Raw genomic sequence first — 25552 nt, forward strand, 5'->3', positions numbered from 1 at the left:
TGAACGTTCGATCCGGTTGGATCAGTTAAGAGCAAATCCAATCCTCGATCGGGTTGGTGCGTCATTGATGCCTTCTGCATTCAAGTGAACATTTGATCCGGTTGGATCAGTTGAGCGAAAATCCAATCCTCGATCGGGTTGGTGCGTCACAAATGTCTAGTGAACGTTTGATCCGTTTGGATCAGTTGAAGGAAAATCAATCCTCGATCGGGTTGGTGCGTCATTGTTGCCTTGTGCATTCAAGTGAACGTTCGATCCGATTGGATCAGTTAAGAGAAAATCCAATCCTCGATCGGATTGGTGCGTCACAAATGTCTTGTGAACGTTTGATCCGGTTGGATCTGTTGAGAGAAAATCCAATCCTCGATCGGGTTGGTGCGTCATTGATGCCTTCTGCATTCAAGTGAACGTTCGATCCGGTTGGATCAGTTAAGAGAAAATCCGATCCTCGATTGGATTGGTGCGTCACAAATGTCTTGTGAACGTTTGATCCGGTTGGATCAGTTGAGAGAAAATCCAATCGTCGATCGGGTTGGTGTTTCACAAATATTTTGTGAACGTTTGATCCGGTTGGATCAGTTGCGAGAAAATTCAATCCTCGATCGGGGTGGTGCTTCATTGATGCCTTCTGCGTTCAGTTGGATAAGTTGCAGAAAATCTAAGACATGGAAAAGATTTTTATTTTTTGTTCTGGTTTTGTAGCAGGATTATTGTTCTAGAACCTGGTAAGCTCTATCCATGATTGCATGACCAAGATCAGTGGTTGCTTTGCGTATAGAGATAGAACATATAGAGTATGAGATGTGGAGAAGATTTTTCATAGTTTTCTGATTTTGATGCAGGATTGATGTTCTGGAGCCTGGTAGAGTAGAGAAAGTACCTATTGAGTATCAGATGTCGAAAGATTTTTTTATATTTTTCTGATTTTGATGCAGGATTGATGTTCTGGAGCCTGGTGAGCTCTATCCATGATTGCATGACCAAGATCAGTGGTTGCTTTGCGTATAGAGATAGAACATATAGAGTATGAGATGTGGTGAAGATTTTTCATAGTTTTCTGATTTTGATGCAGGATTGATGTTCTGGAGCCTGATAGAGTAGAGAAAGTACCTATTGAGTATCAGGTGTCGAAAGATTTTTGATATTTTTCTGATTTTGATGCATGATTGGTGTTCTGGAGCCTGGTAAGCTCTATCCATGATTGCATGACCAAGATCAGTGGTTGCTTTGCGTATAGAGATAGAACATATAGAGTATGAGATGTGGTGAAGATTTTTGATAGTTTTCTGACTTTGATGCAGGATTGATGTTCTGGAGACTGGTAGAGTAGAGGACGAACATATAGAGTATCAGATGTGCAGAAGATTTTTGATAATTTTCTGGTTTTGATGCAGGATTGGTGTTCTGGAGCCTGGTAAGCTCTATCCATGATAGTATGACCAAGATCAGTGAATGCTTTGCGTATAGAGATAGAACATATAGAGTATGAGATGTGGTGAAGATTTTTCATAGTTTTCTGATTTTGATGCAGGATTGATGTTCTGGAGCCTGGTAGAGTAGAGAAAGTACCTATTGAGTATCAGGTGTCGAAAGATTTTTGATATTTTTCTGATTTTGATGCATGATTGGTGTTCTGGAGCCTGGTAAGCTCTATCCATGATTGCATGACCAAGATCAGTTGTTGCTTTGCGTATAGAGATAGAACATATAGAGTATGAGATGTGGTGAATATTTTTGATAGTTTTCTGACTTTGATGCAGGATTGATGTTCTGGAGCCTGGTACAGTAGAGGACGAACATATAGAGTATCAGATGTGCAGAAGATTTTTGATAATTTTCTGGTTTTGATGCAGGATTGGTGTTCTGGAGCCTGGTAAACTCTATCCATGATAGTATGACCAAGATCAGTGAATGCTTTGCGTATAGAGATAGAACATATAGAGTATGAGATGTGATGAAGATTTTTCATAGTTTTCTGATTTTGATGCAGGATTGATGTTCTGGAGACTGGTAGAGTAGAGAAAGTACCTATTGAGTATCAGGTGTTGAAAGATTTTTGATATTTTTCTGATTTTGATGCAGGATTGGTGTTCTGGAGCCTGGTAAGCTCTATCCATGATTGCATGACCAAGATCAGTGGTTGCTTTGCGTATAGAGATAGAACATATAGAGTATGAGATGTGGAGAAGATTTTTTATAGTTTTCTGACTTTGATGCAGGATTGATGTTCTGGAGACTGGTAGAGTAGAGAAAGTACCTATTGAGTATCAGGTGTCGAAAGATTTTTGATAATTTTCTGGTTTTGATGCAGGATTGGTGTTCTGGAGCCTGGTAAGCTCTATCCATGATAGTATGACCAAAATCAGTGAATGCTTTGCGTATAGAGATAGAACATATAGAGTATGAGATGTGGAGAAGATTTTTCATAGTTTTCTGATTTTGATGCAGGATTGATGTTCTGGAGCCTGATAGAGTAGAGAAAGTACCTATTGAGTATCGGGTGTCGAAAGATTTTTGATATTTTTCTGATTTTGATGCATGATTGGTGTTCTGGAGCCTGGTAAGCTCTATCCATGATTGCATGACCAAGATCAGTTGTTGCTTTGCGTATAGAGATAGAACATATAGAGTATGAGATGTGGTGAATATTTTTGATAGTTTTCTGACTTTTATGCAAGATTGATGTTCTGGAGCCTGGTACAGTAGAGGACGAACATATAGAGTATCAGATGTGCAGAAGATTTTGGATAATTTTCTGGTTTTGATGCCGGATTGGTGTTCTGGAGCCTGGTAAACTCTATCCATGATAGTATGACCAAAATCAGTGGTTGCTTTGCGTATAGAAATAGAACATATAGAGTATGAGATGTGATGAAGATTTTTCATAGTTTTCTGATTTTGATGCAGGATTGATGTTCTGGAGCCTGGTAGAGTAGAGAAAGTACCTATTGAGTATCAGGTGTCGAAAGAATTTTGATATTTTTCTGATTTTGATGCAGGATTGTTGTTCTGGAGCATGGAAAGCTCTATCCATGATTGCATGACTAAGATCAGTAGTTGCTTTGCGGATAGAGATAGAACATATAGAGTATGAGATGTGGTGAATATTTTGATAGTTTTCTGACTTCGATGCAGGATTGATGTTCTGGAGCCTGGTACAGTAGAGGACGAACATATAGAGTATCAGATGTGCAGAAGATTTTGGATAATTTTCTGGTTTTGATGCAGGATTGGTGTTCTGGAGCCTGGTAAGTTCTATCCATGATAGTATGACCAAAATCAGTGAATGCTTTGCGTATAGAGATAGAACACATAGAGTATGAGATGTGGTGAAGATTTTTCATAGTTTTCTGATTTTGATGCAGGATTGATGTTCTGGAGCCTGGTAAGCTCTATCCATGATTGCATGACCATAATCAGTGGTTGCTTTGCGTATAGAGATAGAACATATAGAATATGAGATGTGGAGAAGATTTTTGATAGTTTTCTGACTTTGATGCACAGGATTGATGTTCTGGAGACTGGTAGAGTAGAGAAAAAACCTATTGAGTATCAGATGTCGAAAGATTTTTGATAATTTTCTGATTTTGATGCAGGATTGATGTTATGGAGACTGATAAGCTCTATCCATGATTGTATGAACAAGATCAGTGGTTGCTGTGCGTATAGAGATAGTACATATAGAGTATGAGATGTGGAGAAGATTTTTGATGATTTTCTGATTTTGATGCAGGATTGATGTTATGGAGACTGATAAGCTCTATCCATGATTGTATGACCAAGATCAGTGGTTGCTTTGCGTATAGAGATAGTACATATAGTGTATGAGATGTGTAGAAGATTTTTGATGATTTTCTGATTTTGATGCAGGATTGATGTTCTAGAGCTTGGTAAGCTCTATCCATGATGGCATGACCAAGATCAGTAGTTGCTTTGCGTATAGAGATAGAACATATAGAGTATGAGAATGTGTGGCCTTGTGAGCTCTATACATGATTGCATTGCCAAGATTAGCGTTTGCCATTATTTAGTTAGAAAAATTGAAACGAAATGCTTGGATCTCTCCATTTATTTTTTATGATAAAATTTAATTGTAAGTAAGATATTATTTAACCTGAAAAATTCTCATCTTGTTATTAGTCAACGAAGTTTAGAATTATCACATTATTAATAAATGTTTTTTCAGATCGTAGGTAAGTTTCGCTCCAAATCATTAATTTGATTAGCTGAATTTTGACTGTTTCTTATCTTTCCAGAGCTTCAAATTCTGCCGGCTATATTACGGAACAATGTAATGAACAATTCAGGGTTGTTATTATTTGTATGTTAATATAATATAAAGATTAGGAGTAGGAGAGGAGGAGGATGTAGAGAATAGTATAATAATATAGTAATTCAGTTCAGTATAATAATACAGCAACTTAGCTTATTCGTAGTTATCAGTTAAAAAAAGAAATAATAATGAAAGCGCCAGACACGCGCGTTAAGATAAAATTTAAGAAATTATTTATATATAGAAAGCGTTTATGAATTTATTTGAGTGTAGAGCTCCGAAAGACACGACAGAGAAACAAGAGGTTTCTGAGCGGAGCGACAGATTCGTTGACATCGTGGAGGTGGCAAAAGAGAGTCAGTTATGTGACGATAGTGATAGAGAACGGAGTGAAAAATGTAAACAAAAAAAAAAGAAGAAAAACAGAAAAAATTGAAAAATTATGTGAAATATAAAATGCATTTAATATTGCAAATCGTGTTTTGCTTGTGAGAAAAGAAAAAAACCCGACAATACCGTTTCCATCTTCTACTATACTTATAATTTTACTAGTTCTAGCAGATAACTGTTAGATTTCGAAATTAGCATTAGCATTAGCATTGAGCAATTCGCACAAATTCGTAGGTGGTACAAGCCTGGACTATTGTATGAGAGGTGCATCACTTTGATCCGTTACGAAAGATATTGATTTGGGACTAATCACTATCTCTTAGATGGGAGCAGTGCACTCTCCAATAGTCGAGTCTGTCCTAGCCATGTCCTTGCGAATACTACGAAAAGGGAAGGATAGATAGTTGGACACCTACTCAAGAAGGATGCAAAGAGCTCTACGACCTCTCATAGGTGCCACGGGAGTTTTGGGAATTATTAGTGTATAGTTTATAACAGTAGGAATCGTTTTGGTAGAACGTGAAAACACAGATAGAAATACAAAGTAGGAGACGAGCCTGGATATGAACCCACAACCTTATTAGGCAGAATCGGTAGCCACTAGATCACCGAGCTCGTCGGTAACTGTTAAAATTCGAAATGAGCAAAAAAGCTCGTTTCAGCATCCAATTCGAATACACCATCCTTTCATCACTATCACATTGGTAACCCGTTAACCAATACGAACATCAAACACCTAACCCCTAGATTCCCATAGAAATTTCGCATGAATTCGTGGCGAGTGCAGAGGTGTTCTCGACTTGCAGTGGGCGAGTGATTGAATCATAAATTCCATCCCATCCCCGATGACCGTGAAACCTGGCCAGCGCCGTTATCGACCATTTAAATTACTAAAGCTCTCGGACTGTGTACATTGAGGTTAGAGAGTAAATCCTATGCATCCATCCATAGGTTTCCTGTGCAATTGCGATTGTTCCGATCAATCACGGAGCAGCAACTACGGAATGCGTGATCAACATGCTCATACTTAAGCACATGCTCATATTACCCGCTCAGCAACTAACATTTTCGGCCGTAGGCATTTTCGGTTACATGACCTGTTAAGGCAAACTGCTTTTTAGCAAAATTACCAGTTCGGCCGTATGACGCTTTCGGCCAAATGACATTTCGGTCAAACCGTTTTTGACCTTTTAACCATTTCATCCTTTCAACTTTCAGTTTGCCGAATGACTTTGGGCCATATGAATATTCCTATTTTTGCCGTGGATTATCCAGGAAATTTAAAAAAAATCTCTCACAAAAATTCTAATTTCATTTTTTTTCAAATCCCAAAATTGTTCATTTTGTAATTCCAAACAATTTTTCCTGGGAAATTTAAAAAGATTTCATTCAATCCAAACCTTGATCCAAACGAATATTTTGGAAAATTTAGAAGAATTACCTGACGACGCTCATGATGTTTTCCCGGTGAATCTTATTTGTCTAAAACAATCGTAAAAACTCAAAGGTACAACGCAATCGGGTTGTACGCGAAGGTGACGTAGGACTACGTAGCAATTTGAAATTGATGGTATTTGCCATAATAATTTGTGTCGTTTTATTAATATTAAGTAAACTGCTCGGAGGCCAACTGAATCAAGAAGTCGAATAGTTGATCCCAGTTGGATGGACTTTGAGTCTTTAACCGTGGAATTAACATGACTCATTGGCCGCTGAAGCCACTCGACTGGCTTCCAGTCGGGGACATCACAATCCTTACTTTACCAAGTACGCTTATATCGCGGGCGAAAACCAAACGTAGCAAATAAATATATTTGCGTTTGGTTTCACGCCACTTTTGTGGATGGTGTCCTCCAAAAAGGTCTTTATACAAAAGAAGGTTGATCTGACAATCCCATATGAACTTTCTTCAAAGTGCGAAACTCAATCGTAACTAGCAAATTTGACAGCGCGGCGGAGTGAGATGATGCAATTAATGAACGGATGGAATCACTAACAGCAACCAAGCTACCACGATAAACCCGATGCCGCCGAAAAAATCCATTTTAGCAATTAACTCTTTCTTTCAATAAAATGCTGGTCCTGAGAAGAACCATTTTCCATTTCCCAATGCGCCTTTCCAATAACTAACTGCATCCAAACGCTTGTCAGTACCTTGCGTTGAAACTGTCCGACCGCCAATTGATGATTTTTCTCGGGAGCGGGCCATTTGGCATAAAGTCATTTGGCATAACGCCATTTGGCATAAGGTCATTTGGCATAAAGGCCATTTGGCATAACGGTCATTTGGCATAACGGACATTTGGCATAATTGTGAGGGTCTTTTGGCATAACGGACATTTGGCATAATTTTTCTTTCCGTTCGCTAATCGGACTAAGTGATGCGGGAAACACCCCGGAATAGTAAATATTACACAACACCCGTCGATAACAATATTAAAAAGACATTGGAAAGAATGTATTTGTAATGCAATGCAAAAGTAGGCGCATGCTCGGATTAATCCTTTCTTTAGAAGAAGGCGTGTGGCTGGATTATGGCAATAAAGGATATGATACCTTCTTTAAAAGTAGGCGTTTGACCGTATTATGGCAAAGAAGCATGTGATCCATTCTTTAAAAGTAGGTGCTTTCCCGGATTGTGGCAATGGAGGATATGATCTCTTCTTTAAAAGTAGGCGCTTGCCCGGATTAATATCATGGTGGATGCTATCCCTTCTTTAAAAGTAGGCGCTTGCATGGATTATGGTAATGGAGGATGTTATCCCTTCTTTAAAAGAAGGCGCTTGCCCGGATTGAGGCAATGGTGGATGTAATCCCTTCTTTAAAAGTAAGCGCATGCCCGGATTAAGGCCATGGTGGATGCGATCTCTTCTTTAAAAGTAGGCGCTTGCATGGATTATGACAATGGTGGATGTGATTTCTTCTTTAAAAGTAGGCGCTTTCCCGGATTGAGGCAATGGTGGATGTGATCCTTTTTTTTAAATAGGCGCTTGCACGAATTCTGACAATGAAGGATTTGTTCTTCAAAAGTAGGCGCTTGTCCGATTGAAGCAATGGTGGGTGTAGTCCCTTCTTTAAAAGTAGGTGTGCCCAGAACTGTGGCAATGGTGGATGTGACTCCATCTTCATAAGTAGGCGCTTTCCGGGAATAAATCAATGGTAGATGTGATCTCTTCCCCTAGTAGAACAATTCAGTTTGATTTGGTTGCAATAACTCATATGTGACTTGATTGGTTTTACTAACTCGTCTACGACAAGTGTGTTGCTTGAGTTTGTAAAGTTAGGCGCTTGCCCGGATAAAGGCAATGGTGGTTTTGATCCGGTCTTAAAGCGCATGCCCGGAATGAAGCAATGGTGGATGTAATCTCTACTTTCAAAGTAGGCATGGGGCCGGAATAAGTCAATGATGGATGTGATCCTTCCATCGGAAGTAATTCTGCCGTTTTGTTATTTCGTTCTTCCGGAAAATGTCTACCATCAGTCTAAATTTATCAGAAAACAGCCTCGACCTACTTTATCTACGCTAAACAATATATGAAATATCCCTTTCGCTTTCACATTTTGAAATTATTCCAAATGGTCGTTATGCCAAATGACCCACTCTTTTCTTGCAGTTCAAAATTATGCCCAATGTCCGTTATGCCAAATGATCATTATGCCAAATGGTCTTTATGCCAAATGACCTCATGCCAAATGGCGTTATGCCAAATGACTTTATGCCAAATGACCCAGACCCATTTTTCTCCACCCACGCCTTCGTGCTACTGTGTCCGCTCTGCTGCATCGAGTGTCGAACCGCTCTTTGTGGAATCTCGATCAAAATGGATCGCGCGCGTCGAACAGCAGCTTTCTTGTAGGTAATAAATTAAGCCCGTTAGCCCCGCCCCTTTGTGATCTGTTATGGATGTAAATATAATGTGCACTCATAACGATTAATGAAGGGGCTGGGCTAATGGAATTACTTCATAAGATAAAAGAAAGCTGGTTTTCGGCGCGCGAGTCATTTTGATGGGGATTCCGCAGACAATGTCTGAGAATGTTATTTGCCAAGGCTGTGGCAGTGGCGAGCGGGAAAAATTGCAACAAAAATAAATAAGAGATTAAAAAAAAAAGGTTTTACGTAAAACAAATCAAAACAAGGCACGTTACATTTTTTAGCGAAGAGTCCTAGTTGGAAAACGCATCATTAGTGAAAAAAAAAATTGTTTTGCACTTTTTTTCCCAAGCAGTTTTGTTAAAAATCCAAAAACCAAATATACAAGAAAGGTAAAGTATTTTTTTCGCTAATCTCGCCATTATCTAACTTATGAGATTCAAAATAATTATTACCAATGGGAAAAAGTCTTCATTTTTCAACGAATTATAACTGAAAATTCATCTTCCACTCGAAACTTACGATCTGTTCGTAAAAAACCGTTCTCAAATTGACATTTCAATTTTTATGGCTCAAATTCATCTGGGGGATTACTAGGTTGTACATATAGTCACTAAATGGGAAATAATAAGTAGAGCTCTTGGTAATAGACAGAAAAACATATAATTTGTTGGTGGCAATATAGTTGCCACTGCCTTATATTTAAATGGTTAAACCGCTCTTTGCGGAATCCCAATCAAAATGGGTCGCGCGCCGGAAAGCAGCTTTCTTGTATTCGATAAATTAAGCCCGTAAATTTGAATGGATGCAATCACTAACAGAAACCAAGCTTCCACGCCAAACACCGATGCCACCGAAACAGTCAATTTTCGCAATTAAACCTTTCTGTTCAGAAAATGCTAGTCCTGAGAAGAACCAATTTTCTTTCCATAATGCGCTTTCCCAATAATGTAATAAAAGCATCGCCACTGGCGGCACGGGATCGCAACAGTGCTATTTTTATAGTCAACCCTTTCTTCGTTGAGGTTGAATAATCTGCAGCAACACATCGAGCACCACCACCAATGCGATGGATTTCCGTTGAAAATGTTACCAACGCCTCCATGATGCTGTGTCCGTTCCGCTGCGATCGCTTTGATGCGTCCGCTCTGCGTGAAATCATGTTCAAACTGAGGATTTGATCCAAACCCGCAAGTGATTGATTTTTGATGTCTGTGCTAGTGATGCATGTACGCGATTGGTTAGTTTACCTACACACCAACAAAATATGAATATTACAGTTGACGTATGTAAATAAAATGACACAAAACTACATGACATAAACAGAATCGTATATTTTTCAATGTCAGATGATTTAAATTTACATGTCATGGAACCTAAACACTGCAACCGGTGTGACGCACCTAACGCTCTAGCAGTCGATGACTTGATGCAGTGAAATACTTGTTCAGTGCAAATCGTGGAACCTGCTTTACTTCGATTACCCTTCTTTCACGAGACGAAGATAGCTAAGTGGTAACATGTTGGGCTCTCACTCAGCAGGATAATGTTCGATTCTCGTTCTAATAATTTAATTTTTTTGTCAATAAAGTTGTGATGTAAAATTAAAGTATCACCTAATTTTACGTCAAAAGTGACGCTCGTATATGTCGTTGTCGCAGCACCTAAAATTACATGATTATTTTTAGGTGTGTATTTCTTAACTTTTTATCAATTATCGATAATAAATAGTTAAAAAATAGTATTTTCATATAAATACAAAGAAGCGACCTTGATCGAATGGTCCAAAAAACATTGAAAATCCATCGAGAAACGGCTGAGATATTAAAGTTTAAAGTCTATCATATTTTCGTGACGGTCCCCGATTTTCGCAATCGTAAAGTGTACCTCAATATAGAAAAGACAAACGTAGTCCTACGTCAAAAATCCTCATGCCGATTCACGTCGCCGCCGCCGCCACCGGCTAAAATGGTTTCGGCGTGACGCTGAAAACGCCGCCGACTAAAATTATGACAAACGCCGCCGCCGACGATTTTCGGACCGGCACACTTCTAGCCGGATTGTGAGTTGCTAACGGGTTACCTAAAATAAGCTGATAAGCTGTGAGGTCACCCAGTCAGTGTTGTTTTAGCGCAATTGAGGCCTTTTGTTGGAGGTGGGAGAAAACGCATGAGTAGATACCAAAATGGATTAGTGGGTTCTCCTTAAGGGTCCGTACTTAAAGCCTGCCATTTTAGAGTTTAGAGTAGGGTGGAAGTAGAAAAATGTCCGTTTCATATGGTGGCGGAGCCATCATTAAGAATAACTAGCTCTCAAAGGATTTCCCGGCAATAATCAGTCCGAGAACCGCCACATACAGAACGGTAGCCGTTGAAGTCTCCGAAGAATAGAACAGGAAAACCGGAACTGCTGATGATATTATCACCTTTTGTTTTACACCGGGAACGTAGCGTTGATAATGGTGATTGCCATGCTACCACGAAGACGGACGTCTGTAACTGGTGAGATCTCATTGATGTCAGTAGTGTCTTGGAGCACTTTTGGTATCTTTCGGGTCTGGTGAGGTGTTTGTTAGGTTTCTCTGAAAAAATGCTTGAAACGCTGAAGCCAAAGACAACGTTAGGTGATGAGATATCGGTTGTTATTTTAGGTCTGTGCTGTTGTTAGTTTTGCAGCGCGCTTTGATATGTCCAAAGCCCAGTAGTTGAAGTATTGCATTGAATGTTTTGGTCTTGATGTCCCTTCAACGGAAAGAATTAACAGGAGAGTGTTGACCTTAACGTCGTCTTCCCTCTTCGTATTCTGATGAATGTCGTTCACATCTTTCATCTCCAAGATCCACCAAAAGCTCGCTAGTCTCGTAGATTACCACATCCCGGCAGCACACAAATACATTTGGTGTAATTGTGCACTGGGTGTGGAATGATTTGAATGAGCTACTTAAGAAATTACAACATCACAATAGGTGGTTCCGAACTTTTAAAGCATACGTTCTGTCTCCACCTTTCGGAAAAACGGAATCGATAGCACTGCTCAGGAATTGCTTAACCGACTTATTAATCAAAAAGGCTTGGTGGGGAAGAAGTTTTCTTCTGATTCCTATCGTTCTCATTATCTTGGTTCCTTTGTTTTTTCGGTTCATTGTATTATACCGCTCATAAAAAAATCTACTCCTCCGCTTATTTTTGGTTGCTACGAAAAATACGCGCCAGATAGTCGCCTAAAAAAACATACCTCCAGAAAAAAAACTTCTTCGGTTTTTTTTTGAAAATTTGGTCGCCACCTGGTGCATTACAAGTTTTACAGACTCTACAAGACTACAACTGTTACAGACTCGTGCAGACTTCGGCGAGTATGGCCCCTATAGGCCCCTATAGGCGAGTGTGTAGCCCCAAATGGCCGAGCAGAATATACGTGATGCAGCAGCTGGCCGTGGATGCGTATGCACGCCACATGAGAGGTCTGACAGAAAAAATCATAGAGTCATTTCTTGCTGTTCATTGAACGACAGCTGTTAGGTGGCTGCCAGAGTAGACGCGACTACGCGACGTCGCGTGTAAACTGCGGGAAAAAAGAATACAGTAGCCGTTCGATAACTGCAAAATGTTTACCTTTCAGTTAGCGAATGCCGTTCAATAACTGCAACGCATTCTAGACGTCAAACGGTTGTCAATCGACGTCAGATGCAATAAAAGTGCATCCAAGTATGCAGCGCAATGCAGCTGTCATAGAGTCTGACATCAGTTTGAAGTTTAGCGATCCGATAACTGCTAACAGTGGCGCCGGGAGTGGGTGGGACAAGTAGGACATGTCCTACGCATGAAAATACCTGGGTAGGACAGTCGAAGCATTGTCCTACCCATGATTTTGGTAAGAACATACCATATGAATATCTAAAGGATCTATTATAATTATCAATACTGTTCTATATAAAAAAATATTATTCAAAGGTAATCAGTGATTTGGAAGTTTCAAGGTTTCCGTACGGCCGTAATTGTAAAGGAATTCTTTTTTCCAAAAGGCTCCTCAGAGTCTGTGATGATTGCTGGGTATTATTTCTATTCCAAAAATGCTCGATGATGTATTGAGAATTTTCCAAGAAGTCTTGAAGTTTTTAACAGTTTCTGCTTTTCTATAAAATTGTTGAAAAATTTCTGCAAATTAGGGAGGAGGGTAAGTAAATTTATTAAATTTTATAAAATATTACAGAGCGGTAGGTGAATTAACCATACGTTGAATATCTAAACAATGATATAGCTTAGCTTAATTCATCCTAGATGGTTGTACTTGTCGATGGTTTATGCTCCAGGACTGATCAGAACTTGTGTAAATTGCACTACGATTAATGTGACCAGCAAGCGTCCTGCGAAACGCGGGACGCCTATCTGGATTGCGTCACTGGCTTGAAGATGGATCCTCCAAAAGTGCATTTCGCATATATTTTGGCCCGAAAAAAAAAATGGAAAAATATTTGTAAGGCTATATGAATTGTAATAAATTTGTAAAACGAAGTTGAAAAATGCAGCGGGACGTCTGGTCACATTAACTAAGATCCAAGTGAATAAAAGTTGGGATCTACCATATTCTGGAAGGAAACTTTTCAGCAGCCCTCAAATATAGAGCAAGATAGTCAGTTGGAAAAGGAGATGAATGTTAGTGTGTAGTTATTGTTGTTACTAGAGACCGACAGTACCTGTGCATCCCCACGATACCACAACAAAATTTCGTTATTTCGTTAGGATAGAGATTGAAAAGTTATGTATAGTGTATGCCACATTTTTTCCAATAGGGATTGAGCCCACGACCTCCTGTCTGTAGTTGCTAGACTAGTGCGCTCGTTTCCAAAAGCTCAAAATCTAAACAAGGATATGCTAGGGCTACGAAATGGTGAGGCGACATCAGATTTGAGATTTTTGAGCTTTTTCCGTCTGCTCGGGTAGCTCTGGTCATAACTTACAAGCTCCAATACTCACGCTTCCACTGGTCATTTGATGACAACTGACGTCAGCTAAGGGTTGCATACTTAGCTAATAGTGTAGCCTGGGCACTTTTGTCCTTCTGACATCAACTAGATTAAAAGGGTGCGACCAGGGGGCTTGCCTAGGATGTGGTGGGAAACAGCTCTGGAAGTTTCAAATAATTGATTGAAATCTGTAGGAATCACAAATATACCTACGTTTTCATGAAGTCTTAGAAGTTAGAAGTTTAAGATTCGGAGCAAAATAATTCTCGAGATTTCTGAAAATGTACTGAAACCTCTAAATAGTACTGAGCACCCTGAAAGATTATCGATCGTTCCCAGGACAGAATAGAATAGATCGTAGCAATGTTTTGAAGATACAAATAATTGTTTAATGACTAAATATTTTACAAAAATTACAGAAATCCATAACCACTTCTAGAAGTTAGTTAAGATGCTCGACGATCTTGTTTCTTGTAAATGCTCTATAAACTCTGGAAATGTAATGTTGACTGAATAGCATTATAGAGTTTTATAACTTATCTGAGGATGTTCGAAAAATCACTTGTAATCCAAGAGGATATCCGGAAAGTCCTGAAATTTCCTAAAAATATTTTATAGATTTGATAAACCAGTAATAGGTAAAACTTGCACAGCTCCGCTAGTTACTAGCTAGCGACAGTCTAAAATAATATTTCATCCATATTGAATAAGTTTTAAATCATTTGTTCAAATTTTAGTTGTTGTTCATGTCAGTAGGGTAGTTTCAACGTAACAAAATATTATTTTGACCTAGAAAATGTATTTTCGACATGTAACATGTGACACACGCGAGCTTTGTCATTTATCTTATTTGATTTTTTTGTCCTACCCACGTCTCGGAAGGTGGCCGCGCCTCTGACTGCAAAACTGGTCGGGGTTCAGCCAAATCGCATCAAGTGCCAACGAAAAATTACCCATTTTTCTGCTAAAATTTTTGTTTAGCAGATTTAATTAGTCGCAAATCGTGTCGGATATGCTGAGGATATCCTTCTGCAAATGTACGCTTAATTTTGTATGAAACTATTTCCGTTGACTTTGTACGAACAAAATATCACAAACCAGTCGAAAAGCCACTTGGTGCGGTTTGGCTGAACCCCGACCAACTGTTGCAACTAATTGCAGTTAAAAAGCATTGTAGTTAAATGACTTGCAGTTATCGAACGTCTACTGTTACAATCAATAATAAGGATCTTTCAAATCGTATGAACGCTTCGCATCGTACTTTGCGTCTACTCTGGCCGCACCCTTATTGAATTATGTGTTGAATTATGCAACCGTTCAACGAGTGAATAAATGTATGTGCAACACTTTGAGGGTTAAACCTCTAAGAACACATTGCGGGTAACATACTCCAACCCTACATCCTGGATGTTTTCCAGCACACCGTACTGATTTTCAGTTTTGATAAGATACTTTTCTCTTGCTTCTAGCATCGCCACCTCAATCACTTCCAGGGATCAGGGACTGCACTTTTGATGTTTTCCTGTATTTCTTTTGGAACTGGGAAGTGTTTCGGAAAGAGCGTAGTTGCGTTGCTTCAAAGGCTTGTGTTTCTGTATTTGATTGGCCGATTGTGCTGTTTTTGGCCAACTGGTTTAATGCTGAACTGGTCACAATTTGTATTCCGTTTTCCGGATTTTTCCAAACGATAGTTAATAGATAGTTTATTTTCAGTGTTCTTTCTTTGTTATATGTTAGCTCCCCCGTTACACGATGTAGGGGTGGTAGAAATTCGCGATTACGTAGAAGCCGCGAAAACCGCGAAATTGAAACATTTTCGCAAAAAACCGCGAAATTAACCTTTCCCGTCAATAATTTTATTCCATTCTATTGCCTCAGTAGATTTCTTGACCTAGTCAATACCAACTCGACAAACAACGCATTTGACAGCCTAAATGGAAAATAAAATTATCAGAGTCGTTTAAACTAATCAAAATCTAGTTATTCTATACATTTTCGTTAAAAAAAATCCTTAAATTTAAGTTCAATGCACAGGTAGATTGAGGTTAGGGAAACGCCACTGCGAAATATGATTTACCGCGAATTTCCAGATTTTATTCAGATAACATGAGAGTGCAATCCAATCTGTGACCAACTTTCACTCACGACATTCACGCATAGTGCACTTGGATATCACCAGGAGGTTACTACTTTTACTATTAGCCATCAATAATGGACTTCTTGTTTATGAAACTTTGTTGAAATGAAGCCAACCCGTCTTTTAACTTAGAGTTTGGTGCGAGAATTTGTACCATTTCAATAGATGACTTTCAAATGATCATTACCTGAATTGGTGTGCAATAAGTAACCTCAGTCATTCGAGGATAGAGCTCATTGATCGTCCCATGTCTGTTGCTCACTTAACCAATTGAAATCCCGTGTCAATAATAATAATGCATGCATTCAATCGAAATCAATTAAATAATCAACGAACAGAAGCGACACTCCAATTGAGTTCAGGGTGTAGACAAGTTTTTCGAACAGCATGAGGGGAAGGTGTTAAATAAATTAATTGATTGAAAAAATGGCTGCGACAGGGCGACCCAGTGAACCACATAAAATTCAAAGTTGAAACTTTGTACGATTTATCGGGGCGACGGCAAAAGGGGGAGCAACGGGCAAGCACAGATTCGATCCATTATGGACTGCCCCGGGGCAAAACAACACACATAAACTATGCCGCACTTTCCGTCGAAGTAGAATCGATTGCATTTTAGTCACGTACGGAGAATCGTACCGACTTGGGGGCTAACAAAGCGCCAAACTTTTGTCTGCTCTGCGGGGGTCACACGAGTTCCTTGCTGGCAGGCCAGAAAGTCAGCTTAATAGGATGGAGGTTCCCAACGGTTTGATTATCTCAATCTGATATGGCACATATATCTGCACATTTTTGTTTTCTCGTATATTTTATGAATTGAGACCAAGAGCGACCTTTTTGACACATAATCGACATGCCTTCTGTGTAGGAAAACATAATTTGTTCTGATACGAGCATTTATAAACTCATTAATTCCATCTTTATGACGCGAGGACGATCGTCATATGCGAACCATCTGTGATTCGTGATACAATAGTTGAGAACTTTTCAAAGCCAAACCAAACTCCAATAACATAGGCAACAAAACTTTCCGAACAATCAGGGTATAACCGACAACAGCCCAAATGGAGGAAATTTTGAGTCTTTCCCTGGGGCAGCCACCAGTCATTCCGTCCGTATGAGCAGTAATAAAAATCAATAGTAATGAAAAAACTTGATCAAATGTTTATCTCATTTTTTGGGACGATGATGGTGGCGGACAGCCACCCTTTTCTCAACTTTTGTACGTATAACAATGCGTCCAAAATGCTTCAGAGTGAACTGCACCAGTTGTTGGATGATAATAAAAGCAGCGATCAAATAAAAGTTCCAAAACTCGAATCCTAAACGCAAATCTGGAAGTATTTACCCACTTTCAAACGGCATCAAAAATGTATCGACAAAAAGTTGGTCGTTTCCTTTTCCGTAAGGTTTTTTGTTTTCATTTCCTCCCGTTTCCCATCGACGTTGCAGCGCGTTGGGGGCCCTGATGGCCGGCTGTTAGTTATCGAAATAAAAATAGGGCCACACCAGTACAGCAGCAGCACACTTGGTTGGACCATAGTGAGCCAAAGGAAGTACAAAGTTGGTGAAGTGAAGGAAGTAAATGCCTGTACATATCTGAATCGATTTTATAAGCAAAATGTTGAAGGTTATTCCATGGAGCATAACTTTTTTTCGGGATAAGCAGAATATAACTGAAACTGCGGTCCATTAGTGTATTGTTCACAACGGAAAGATTAAAACACCGCCAAGTGTAAACTGAGCTTAACATAATCATAATCCGCTATAAGAAGCTTTTATATAAAGAGTTAGGTTGGCAGCCTGCGGCATGATGGACGTCTCTTCAGCCACCGTCAAGAGCAGCTGTGATTAGTTGATCATGCATTGGTAGTGTCACTCCCACTGGCAAATCAGATTGAACAGCAGGTTCCCGAAAATACTGCTCTGGAGGGCAGGTGTCAAATGCTCCCCCCATGGAGACGCGGAATTTTCTTAGTCAGATGTTGTAATCGCTGTGCAAAATTGGAAAGCTTGTTCAGGATTTGTATAAATGAATGAAAAGTTTTACTTAGTTTTCTATTAAAATGTCCTTGGATGTCAGAAGAGAATGTTGATTGGGGTTTTGAGATAAATATCTACGTTGTAAAAATATCAAAAAGTTCAATTCAAAAAGTGATTAAATAAAGAGGAGCAATTTCTATACAAAATCTCGACATCCAGGGAACATCATCTCAAGCTAGGATCATCTAACTACCAATAATCTCAATCGATAATTCCTCGTTTTAATTTTTTGGTACGTTCAAAGCTATATGACTTCGCGTTTGTTAACATAAATCCCAGTTTTTCAAAAGTATCATTCTAGCCACTAAAGCCACTTGCGGGCAGAAGTACTTACTTGATACTCAGTTGCTTGTTGATTGGGTTGGAATGCCTTATGGAATTTGGACTACGGTTTATATTTATTTGATAAAGAGTATTTTTATATGGAAAGGCATATTCAGAGAAAATTAAATTTGTAAACTGTGTCATCTTTATCAAGCCCTTTTATTCAGACTTCCGAAAATTTGTGACTTTTCCCAACTCCAAACTTATGAAACAAGAAATCCAACCCGGAAGTTGCGTACCTTCCGCCTCCAAGGCAGCCCAGTGGCAGTCAGCCACCTAAACAAGATAAAGACAGTGCAGTACAAGCCATTTCGGGTCGTTAAATGGAAATGATATGTTTGTACTTTTCACTACTTTTGCCTTTTTTCTCTCTGTTTCGCAAACGGCCCAATTTGTGTGTACGGCAGGGATTCTTTTCCCTGCACATGATAGTACTAAGGATGGGCACTGCACAGTATTTGCCTTACTCAATGGAGGAGTTTGTTTGGAGCAATTTTTGCAAACTGTTCTTTTTTCTGTTTGCTGGGCAACAATAGTATTTACTAGAGGAAATTTTCATATAGTGGACCTATCACTAATTATGGATCTTCCAGATAGAAACGAGAAGAAAAACAAAACATAAGTCACGGAAACCTTTTTCTGAAAGAAAATAAAAAGATCTGCATATACACATCATTGAGGAATAAAAAGTTTCAGTAAAATTAGGGATCCTAGCAAAATTTCAGCCAAATTGAATCGTTACGAATCAAGATTTTGAATTACAGCATTACTATAATCGATCACCTTATTTCAATACAGTACCTGTATAGAAAGCTACTTTTTTGTATAAAAATCTTACAGAATCTGTATATGCTAAGATTTTAAACAGAATTGTAGGATTTATTTTTTGGGTGAGTTATCTCAAATATTATCATTATGTACGAAATTTATTCTCTTGGGGTTCACTATTAGCCAGTTCACTCTACCTATGGACAGCATTCGTACCCTAGTGGCACTTAATCCAGGAAGAAAAAAATGCAATCAGGAAGCAAACTTTTTGAATGTTCTCCCGATGCTTCCGTTGGTTGGCTTCCGCGGCTGGAAGGTGGGCAGACAAACTGTCTGCTATCCTCGGAAGGTTTAAACAAAAAGCAAAAATAAGAAATCGTGCTGAGTCTAAAACTACTTGACACAGTCCACTGAGTCTCGGGCTGGCGAGTAAGCAGTCCCAGACAGAAATGCCAGATGATTTTCGGCACGGAATGTTGTGAAACATTTCTTCGAGTACTTTGGAGTTGAAGTATGAGCTTTAATGTCACATGTACTTTTGAGCAAAGCCTCGGGCTCTTTAATTTGTATACATAAAATTGAATTTCTGTCTGTCTGTCCGACCCTTATAGAATACTGAACCGATCGGCGTTAAAACTTGTATGCAAGGGATTTTGGGACCGGGGAAGGTTTTAATTATGGTTTAAGACCGCTTCCTCCCCTAGAATGGGGGTGGGTGGTGTCTCCGATACAAATGAAACAGAAAACTCTAAAGATAATCAAGCAATATCAACCAAATTTGGCATGTGAAAAATGAGAAGAATTGTTGACGTTTGTTCTGCGATTGGAATTGGCTTGTGTGGTAAGTTACACCGCACTTACTTCATCAAGAACATTGATTCAGAAGATATGCCCAATCATTCAAAAAATGCCACCACTAAACCCGCCGCATCACAGTAATGACACCCAGTTCTACTAGTTCGATATAATGACATGTTGGTAACACTCGCACTACGATTGACACTCCTTATTTTGACGTGACATACTTCCGTTGATTAAAGCGTTAGAAGCAACAGATCGACTGATGTGCGGTGTGTTAAAGTGTTTCCTATTAAAAAGTTTACCGGAACCGCGGAACCGATGATCCTCTTAAACAGAGGAAAGCAATCACTATTGCACAGTGACAGATATTGCACGTGTGAGGAATAATCGTTGGCAGGCCCAATACCCCATTAACTACAGCGGCTGGACTCCCAATATTATCTGGAAAAGTGACGCCGAAATCACAGAACAGAGGAATCATATATACGGCCCGATACCTCTCACAGCATAAGGTGCACAATCGTCGTACCAAGCAACCCGTACTGTAGAATCGACAGTGCAGCTTCCATCCCACGCAAACAGACCATCAGGCATTGAAAAAAATCAGATCATGAGTAAAAATCAGCCTAATTAATGCCAACTTGATGCTCTAATACGGCCTAATCGATGATGCTCTCTAGATCGTTAAAATTTGGTGTTCGTTGATTCAATGTTTGAAGATCTTCATCGCTCACCAATGGGAGACAACTGAGCGAAGCAAATCACTTGGTAACCTAACAATGAGTGTTGTTACCACACGCTGTTAGAAAAATCTTTTCAGACATTAGGAAAATTAAGTCCGTTATGAGAATGGAACTCTGATACACTGCATGAGAGGCTTTGATACTTTCTCACCTCCATCCCAGCAACTTGAAAGCAAAGTGAATAAAGAAGACCGCCTGATGTGTTTTGGTTTTATTCTAGTATAGCAAGCGCAACACAAATGCTCCTGTCGTAGCTTTCCTGGACACCATATCGAGTTTGGCTTGGCGAACTCTGTTGGTCGTTGTTTACGCAGCAACGATCGCTCATAATCAGTGATGGTAAATGTCAAAAAGAAATTGCTATTACTAATTTCCTAATAGCTTTTTTCAAAAGTAATTTACAGTTCGGGTTTTTGATTAACATGTAGTACTTAAAGGGTCCTAGAACTTTGTCGAACAGATCATTGCTCTAAATACAAAGTGTAAGCCATGAGAGCGAGATTAAAAAAATGTCACGGAATGTCATGACATTAATGTCATCTGACACTAATTCGGCTCTCACGCCGCCAATATCATATTTAGAGAAATTACCTATTAGAAAAAGTTTTCGGGTCATTTGAGGACTACATGTTTATATGGAAAACATAATTGTAAATGACTTGTGAGAAAAGTTATTAGCAAGTTAGTCCCATGACATCGATATGACATTTCCCGTCACTGCTCATAATCGTTGTTTGGTATCCATCTGAGCAAGGCTGTTCACTCACTGGCATAGGATGCTATGATTGAATTAGATCAATGCTCGTCGCTTCACTCACGCTTTCAATGCCTGGACCATACCCACCAAATCACTCACCGAACACAGAAGGCCTTTCTTTTTTGGTAAATCAATTGGCGATTAAAGGTTACATGAAGAAGAAGAAGTCGAAGGATGATATTTGAAAAATATTGCACGGGGAAGCATACGGGAAGTTTTTTAAAACTCTTCCAAAAAATTCTAGGAGCAATTTAATTAAAAACGGTTAGCAGTACGGGGTTGGACTTTCCTTCTACTGCATAATAAATGCAATTTTTCGATTTCAAATTTTATTTTATAATATCATACTTGATACACAGTATAACAAAAGTCCAACCCCGTACTGCTTTCCGTTTTTAATTAAAACGCTTTTAGAATTTTTGAGAAGAGTTTTAAAAAAATTTCCGTATGCTTCCCCGTGCAATATTTTTCTAATATCATCCTTCGACTTCTTCTTCTTCATGCAACCTTTAATCGCCAATAGCAGCAGAGCAACGACAGCAGCGCTCACGCCATCGACATCGACGACCGATAGAGCCCGTGAGAAACTCACTAATGTACGCTGAGCTTTGAAGGCGTGAGCAGACGCACTAGTGTTGAGCATCAACGTTGCCCACTATAGTAACTCGGGTATCATGTGTTGACGGTTAGGAAGAAGAGTGAAAGGGCCCAAGCATCAAGTGCAGGACGGTGAACAAATGGTGCGAAGTGGGTGGTAGCAGGAACCTGTAGTGATTGACGGAAGGAAGAAGTGTGATCAGTGCATCGTAGTGGTGAGCAGCATAAGGAAGTAGTAGAAGCAGAAAGAAGATCGTGGCTGGGTGTTAGGGTGTGTGCATGCAACGTGAGAGCGGTTGCAGAACTAGGACGAGCAAGGACGTGGTAAGTAGGGGGCCCTGAACAAACGATAGCGAAGACGTTCGCTGAAGAGAGCACTACGGTGCAGGAAGGAGGTAGGCTTAGCATGTAAGACTTGAATGATACAATACAAATATGTACCACAATGCTTTGTTATAGTATTATTTTTAATTGGCGTAATATTTCGGTTAAACCCAATTTATCTTCTTAGTACTGGGTGGAAGGGCATATACCGTAAAGGGCCGTGCATTTATCTTTGGGTATTCTCATGCTTTACGACGGTTAAAAATAATAAACCGTAACAGGTAAGTACAATATAATCACTATGTCCAAAAAGCCGAGAATATGTCCAACCAAAAAACATCCCAGGCCCCACAAGAATCAAACTCGTTATCTATGGATCGGCAATTCTAGGCCTTCGCTCATAAGGCTAACTAGACACTCCTTGGCCGAATACTACGTTAGATCAAAAGTCATCTGGCCGAGTTCCATTTGGTCTAATTAGCCGAAACGATTATCATTTCTCTTTTCTCATTTCTCAATTATCATTAACCACTTAACTTCACTTTTGTACACCCAATCGACGTTTTCGGCCGTATAAGCCAAATAACATGTTTTGGTTAAATGGCTCAATTAACAAGGGGGATGGGCTCCTTAGCCGTGCAAGACCATCAGGTATCAGGTATCAGGTATCAGAACGTCGGCTCAGGAGGCACGTTCCCCTCAATTTGGGAGATTTGTGCCATCGCCTTCACTGGCCTTTCTCATCATTTACCTGACGGAAAAGGAAGTGAAAAGGGGAAAGAAAGAGGAAGTGAAGTTGGAAAGAACCATTTATAGGAAAGCCAATTATGTAGACTCACACGCATTCAGCTAGGGACTAAAGAGTGGTGTCACAAAAACACAGAGGACGTAACAATGGACGAACGTCAAAGACGAAACACAGAGTGCACTGTGAAAAACGCATAATGCGAATCCATATAGGTGACAATCACAAAGTACATTGTAAAAATCGCATAATGCCAATCCATATAGGTGGCAATTTGTTGAAAACTAAGTAAAACACATATTCATAACATCATTCTTATATTGAACCTCACGTTGAGATTGAACAAGAGTAGCCGAACCCGAACGTCAAGAACGAAACACAGAGTACACTGTGAAATACGCATAATTCGAATGCATATAGGTGACAATTTGTTGAAAACTAATTAAAACAATAGGTCATTTGGCCTAAAATGTCATAACGCCGAACGGATTTGGCTGAAAAGGTTCTATGGCCAAAAATGTCGCTCGAACAAACAATAATGATTATTCAAAGTGTGAATCATGATTATTGAGAAGTGAGAGTGAGTACTATGAACAGTAAGGAGTGAGGGATGTGAAACGATAAATGAACAGTGAGAAGTTAAAAGCGGGGCTCTCACTTCTCACTATTCACTCCTCATTTCTCACTTTTCATTTCCCGTTACTTACTTCTCATTTATCATTTCTCTTTTCTCATTTCTTACTTCTCACTTCTTAATTATCATTAACCACTAACACTTTTGTACGCCCAATCGACGTTTTCGGCCGTATGAGCCAAATAACATGTTTGGTTAAATGGCTAAATAAACAAGGGGGTGGGCTCCTTAGCCGGTGCAGTCTAGAAAATTTTGGGATTGGAAATTCCCTCGACTTTCCTGGGCATAAAAATAGCATCGTGTTAGTCTCATGATATACAAATGCTAAAGTGGTAATTTGGCTTGAAAACCTCGCAGTTGATAACTGTAGAAGTGCTCAATTTACACTAAGCTGCGAGCGTCAATGTCCCAGTGAGCGATGTAATGCCAAAGAAGAAGAAGAAATGACTCTTTCTGCCTAATGGCCATTTAGCCATTTGATCAAATGACCTATTCAGCCAAACGAGTTTTTCGTCCTAATGAACTGTTCCTTAAAACGAGATTGTTGACCATATGATTTGATAAGCCAAGCAACATTTTCGACCAAATGGCCCTTTCTACTAAACGATCACTTGGGCCAAGTGGCATTTTCAGCCAAATGACCTTATCGGCCAAACGATTTTTTTCTGTCAAATGACTTGTTCGGCCAAATAAAAACTTTCTGTATGTTCGGCATAGTGATGGATTTTGGCCTAATGGTTTGAAGGGAGAAGCGTAAGAGTAACAAAAATGAAGAATAAAAGTATTTAAAATAAACAAAAAAGCAATCATAAAAAAAGAAAAGATAAAAATTAACAATTCAGTAGAAAAAGATAAAATAATGATGGAAGGAGGAAGAAGAAAGTAGAATGAAGCAAGAACAAAAAAGAAAGAAAAAAGAAGAAAAATAAGAAAAAAAGAGAGGAAAAAGGAAGCAAAGAAAGTAGACAGAAGAAATAAGAAAAAAGAAAAGAAGAAAAGTGAAAAATGATGAAAAGAGAGAAGGAAAAATTAAAAGAAAAAACAGAAGAATAGCAAACAGCAGAAAGGAACAAAAAGAAAAAAGAAACGAGAAGATAAAAATTAGAGCAAAAGAAAAATTAAGAAAAGAGAAGAAAGAAAGACGAAACAAAAAAGAAAAAAGAAGAAAGGACAAAGAAAAAAAAAAAAAGAGGAAAGAAGAGAAAAGAAAGAAGAAAAAAAAAAGAAAAGAAAAGAAGAAAGAAGTAAAAAGAAAGAAAAAAAAATAAAAGAAGAAAGATAAAAAAAAGAAAGAAGAAAAAAGCTAGAACAAAGAAGAAAGTAGAGAAGAAAGAAGATGGAAGAAAGAAAAAAGAAAAAAATATAATAAGAAAGGAGAAAGAAAAAAAAAGAATAAGGAAGAAAGAAAAAATAATATCAAAGAAAGATGAACAAATAAAAAAGAAAAAAAGCTCAATTCGTATTCAATTTTCTTATCAGAAAGAAGAAGAAGAAAGTAGAAAGAATGATGAACAAAGAATGAAAGAAATAAGAAAGACGAAGCATATCGATTGAGGAAAAATGAAAAATACCTAGTTGATAAAAAGAATAAAGAATAAATAGAGTAACATCCCGATTTAATCCCCACCCTGGTGAATTTTGGGGTGATAAAATAGGAAATGAGACAAAATTGATTTTTTTCATTTTCAATTTTTAATTAGTTTCACAAGTATGAATCAGTTCATATTATGTGAAGGCTAAACACGCGAACGGAACCCATAATTTCTTGTCGAAAAGGCTTTCAAAACTCTTACCAGGTACTCATAAATAATTCATAATAAACCACAGGCTGGGAAAGTTATTTCATGGGAATCATTGTTGCTTGCGATAGTAAGTATTAACAAAACTAAAAAGAACGACACAACGACGCACATAGGAGTACGCAGTATAAAAACGTGGCCAAAACTATGCCAATCATTTTGTCGGCTGTAAATGCATTCAACTAACAGTAAAGCGTATTTTATTGTTTTTGTGCTCTTTGTATTACACTAGTAGTGAAGTATGACCACCGGCGGCGTCAGTTTTTATTATTAGGTAGAGCACCACCTGGCGTAAGAACGCTGCCTTTGGGAACTACAGCGTGCTTGCGACGAGTGGTGTCCTCCTCTGACTCTATCAATCAGTATGGTTTTTATGTTAA

The sequence above is a fragment of the Armigeres subalbatus genome, chromosome 3, assembly GCF_024139115.2.
Source record: "Armigeres subalbatus isolate Guangzhou_Male chromosome 3, GZ_Asu_2, whole genome shotgun sequence".
NCBI lineage: Eukaryota > Metazoa > Arthropoda > Insecta > Diptera > Culicidae > Armigeres > Armigeres subalbatus.